This window comes from Asterias amurensis, chromosome 11, assembly GCF_032118995.1.
Source record: "Asterias amurensis chromosome 11, ASM3211899v1".
Taxonomy (NCBI): Eukaryota; Metazoa; Echinodermata; class Asteroidea; order Forcipulatida; family Asteriidae; genus Asterias; species Asterias amurensis.
Genome location: NC_092658.1, coordinates 12,628,992 through 12,634,154, shown reverse-complemented (window position 1 = coordinate 12,634,154; position 5,163 = coordinate 12,628,992). Strand labels below are relative to the sequence as shown.

Sequence of the window (5,163 nt, the reverse complement as noted above, 5' to 3'; positions counted from 1 at the left end):
CTGTTATTTTTAAACAAATTTTGAAATATCAAGTTACGAACCACAAGGATAAATGATTGGGTAACTTTAAATAACATTCATAAATACCTCAGACAGTTTTGCTATTCCTATTGGTGGAGAGCGCGTCACGTGGGTGTGTACATGTATAAACCTTTGTTTATGACCAGTAAAAAGTGTTGAACATGGGCGTGACACGCGAGCTTGCACCTGTGATTATAAGACAGTTTCTTCATTCCTATTGGTCGAGCGCAACGGCCGGGACAGTTGTGCCACATCACGACTTCGTCTCAGTAAAATTATCAAGAACCAGGCCTCGTTGGGCTTAAACCACTAGTTGAAACCTCTTCACCACACATTGATTCCCTTAATAATAACAGTGGCCTCTAATAGAGTGCTCAGATCCGTCAGGCACGACACTAATGGCGCTGATGGGGTTCGGCAAAGAAAAATTCACTTGTGCGAGATTTGGACCAACAATTTGCATCCCCTAAAGGTGATCCCCTGGCTACCACTACCCAGGTTGTATCAGAAACTTGGGCAATATCCTAATTTTACATTAGGCTGCACCTAGAAGCTTTACTACATGTTGTAACAGTTACTTCTCGACTTTCGACTCTGGATGCTTCTTTTTTCCTACGACAGCGAGGCTCAGTGACAAGAGGCCAGTTCTGTAATAATACAGCTTGCATTGGGGAACAATATACCTCCAACAGTTTCAAATTTCTAATATAGTGCAGTAACTTAACATTTCTAAGTGCAATAACTTAAGAGTCAGTTCAGGTAAATAATTGACATAGTTGCTCACGGTCAAAAAATGATTTTTTTTATACTTTGTGGGTGGAAGGGCCTTGGGATGCAAGTAAACAAAATTGCATTTTCAATTCTATATATAGCCCGTTGCCATGGTTACAGCTCATTTTGTTTTTTGGCCATTTTAAGCCGATTTTGGGGTCTGAAAAAATGGTTTTTAGCTCATATTTACAACTCCACCCCACCAAAATGCAAAATTATTTCAAAAAACCTTTTATATCACTACAAAGTATCATCCTTGGCCTTCCTTGAGAAAAAAAAATTATTGCTTTAAATACCACCCTTGTGCTATTTTTGCATCATGCATTACAGTATGTTTTTAGAACTTGCAAAATCGACATTTTTACCCTATTTTTGGACCCCTAAATGTCAATTTGCCAGGGGTCTCAGAAAATTTTCCTTTCGGCTGTGATTAGGGCCACCATTGGTCCTTCCATATCTGGTGTCAAAAACTTGGGCAATTGTATCCTGTTGTGACAGTACTGCCTCAAAACTATACTTTTTTCCAAAAAACGTGAAAAATGCCTTTTTAAGGGTCTTTTCACATAATATCGACATACGTGTCCATGGTAAAAAAAAAAAGAATATTTTTCTTATACTTTGTGGATGGTAGGAACTTGGGGTCCAAATAAACAACATTTACATTTCAAATCATAATATAACACGTTGCCATGGTAACAGTTCATTTGTGTTTAGGCCACTTTAGGCCGATTTTGGGGTCTGAAAAACTGTTTTTTTAGTTAATATTTACAACTCCACCCCACCAAAAAACAAAAATATTTCATAAAACCTTTTACATCACTACAAAGTATCATCCTTGGTTTTACTTGAGACAAAAAAATATTGCTATAAGTTTAACCCTTGTGCTATTTTTAGAACGTGCATTAGAATATGTTTTTTTGAACTTGCAAAATCAACATTTTTACCATATTTTTTGCCCTCAAAATTTCAGAATATTTTCCTTTCGGGTTTGATCAGGGCCAAAATTTGTCTTTTTATTTCTGGTAAGAAAAACTCGGGCAATTGTATCCTGATGTAACAGAACTGTCTCAAAAATAAACCCTTTTCCCCGAAAACATAGAGAAATGCATTTTGAAATATTTGCTTCATTTTGAATTTATAACATTAAGAAGTTAGTAATAATTCCATCAATCTGGCAGTTTTTCATAAGCACTCTGTGGGCTTAGTGCATTACCAAACATTGATCAGGACTTGTTGATGACCTAAATCTTAGAATTTGCCCCGCCCCGGCCCCGGCCCCGGCCCCGGCCCCGGCCCCGGCCCAATCATATTTCTTGACATTGCATAAAAAAAGTTTTATGAACAGCGCCTCTTTTTTGAAAGTTACATTTTTTAATTCCCCTTGCACATAAAGAAAGTTTGTATTGTCTAAATTGTTTATTGGTTCTCAGAATATTTCCCTTTTTGTTGTGATTAGGCTATCATTATGGTTTGCATGTCTGCTGGGGAGAAACACTTTCGTTTATTGTATCCTGTTGTGACACTTCTGCCTCAAACATGGTAATTTTTCCAAAAACAATAAAAATGCATTTTGAAGTTATCCCTTAGTTTGAATTGATAAAAAACAAAAACGAGCATGCTTGTTAAAAAAATATGGCACTGTTTCTATGCTCTTTAGGTAACATATAAAAAGTTTATAACCATGCTTTGCCACTGAGAGTTCTTGTTTTGTCATGACTACTTTACCTAGTTGTACAGGTATGATTCACATTGCAAGAAGAGAAGTAGTGCGATGAGCATTCTTTACTATTCTTGTCTATACATGGCCTTATAACAGTCTTCTTGGTCCCCTGCCCGCTACCAAACTAAACATTTTCATCCCCATCAGAACAAAGAGGCTCTAAAAGTGAGCAAGTACTATTCACCCGCTTTGGCCTTCTGTAAGCAGTTCCCCCATCCATGGTGGGGTTCCTTTCAATTGTACTGTTGCAAACAATAAAAGAGTTGGTTTATTTAACGTGATAAACAATTCAGCAGGTAATGTTTGACAATATTTTTTGTTGATCGTTCTCAGAGACATATATAATAATTATGAACTAGTAAGATAGTGAATGGAAAAAATAATCAAACTAGCCTGAATAAACTTTTGTCACTGCAAATGCATCTTACTTATTTACGTTGAGCAGGTGCAAGTATTTACAACTTCTTTCAATGTTGTTTCATTAAAGGAACACGTTGCCTTGGATCGGTCGAGTTGGTCTTTGAAAAGCGTTTGTAAACGTTTATTACAAAATGCATATGATTAGAAAGATATTTTAAAAGTAGAATATAATGATCCACACAAGTATCACTCAAAAACATCTTTCTAACCATGCATTTTATAACAAGCGGTTACAAACGCATTTCAAAGACCAACTTGACCGATCCCAGGCAACGTGTTCCCTTTAAATGATCTCTTACGCTCATCTTGCACATCGTTAGTATCATTGTTTTTAATAAGATCTTGGCAAACTTTTCCTACACTTTTAAGCGGGCTTTTTAATTTCCCACATTTGTGTTGGACATGATTGGATGCTCCAAACCATCTGCCTCAAGCACAGAAACTACATTGTTTATGATCTCTATCTCTACGAAAAGTTTTACATTTGGTAGCAGGCAGGGACCAAGGAGAGTAGGCCCTGTATTAAACACAACTTGTAAAGAATGCTCATGGCACTCTACTTGCAATGGGAATCATACCTGTACAATAGGTAAAGTAGCCAAATCAAGAACTCTCAGTGGCAAAGCATTGGTTATGGTTTGGTTGGATACCATTATGTTTAAATAAAAACTTTGTATTCATTACTCAAAGGGCATGGAAACAGTGCCAGATTTTTAACAAGCATGCATTGTTTTTGGAAAAATTACTATACTTAAGGCATGATCAGTCACAACAAGATACAATAAACACAGAGTTTCTACCCAGAAGACATGAAAATACCAATAACAACCGAAAGGGAACACTTTCAAAAAAAGAGGCGCTATTCACAAAACATTGTTTTATGCAATGTCAAGAAATATGATTGGGGCTGGGCCGGGCAAACTCTCAAACTAAGGTCATCAACAGTTCCTGATCAATGTTGGGTAATCCACTAAGCCTATAGAGTGCTTAGGAAAAGCTGCAAGATTGATATAATTATTACTTTTTAATGTTAGAAATTCAATATGAAGAAAAAACAATTCAAAATGCATTGTTCTGTTTGGGGAAAAAAGTCTATTTTTGAGACAGCACTGTTAACATCAGGATACACTTGCCCAAGTTTTTCTTACCAGAAATAAAAAGACAAATTTTGGCCCTGATCAAACCCGAAAGGAAAATATTCTGAGACCCCTGAAAAAATGAAATTTTGAGGGCAAAAAATATGGTAAAAATGTTGATTTTGCAAGTTCAAAAACACATATTCTAATGCACGTTCTAAAAATAGCACAAGGGTAAAATTTATAGCAATATTCTTTTGTCTCAAGTAAAGCCAAGGATGATACTTTTTATAGTGATGTAAAAGGTTTTTTGAAATATTTGTGTTTTTTGGTGGGGTGGAGTTGTAAATATTAACTAAAAAAAAACAGTTTTTCAGACCCCACAATCGGCCTAAAGTGGCCTAAACACAAATAAACTGTTACCATGGCAACGTGTTATATTATGATTTGAAATGTAAATGCTGTTTATTTGGACCCCAAGTCCCTACCATCCACAAAGTATAAGAAAAATATTCCTTTTTTTTTACCATGGACACGTATGTCGATATTATGTGAAAAGACCCTTAAAAAGGCATTTTCACATTTTGGGGAAAAAAGTATAGTTTTGAGGCAGTACTGTCACAACAGGATACAATTGCCCAAGTTTTTGACACCAGATATGGAAAGACCAATGTTGGCCCTAATCACAGCCGAAAGGAAAATTTTCTGAGACCCCTGGCAAGTTGACATTTTGGGGTCCAAAAATAGGGTAAAAATGTCGATTTTGCAAGTTCCAAAAACATACTGTAATGCATGATGCAAAAATAGCACAAGGGTGATATTTAAAGCAATAGTTTTTTTTCTCAAGGAAGGTCAAGGATGATACTTTGTAGTGGTATAAAAGGTTTTTTGAAATAATTTTGCATTTTGGTGGGGTGGAGTTGTAAATATGAGCTAAAAACCAGTTTTTCAGACCCCAAAATCGGCCTAAAATGGCCAAAAAACAAAATGAGCCGTAACCATGGCATTGGGCTATATATAGAATTGAAAATGCAATTTTGTTTACTTGCACCCCAAGGCCCTTCCACCCACAAAGTATTAAAAAAATTCATTTTTTGACCGTGAGCAACTATGTCAACTATTTACCTGAACTGACTCTTAACATTTCTGAGCACC

At 36.1% G+C, this 5,163-nt stretch overlaps 1 protein-coding gene across 2 annotated transcripts in view; it reads right to left on the bottom strand.

The window, feature by feature from the left end:
• LOC139944686 (multidrug resistance-associated protein 1-like) overlaps positions 1-5,163 on the bottom strand; it is a 43,869-nt gene that overhangs the window by 7,462 nt on the left and 31,244 nt on the right. The window lies entirely within an intron of this gene.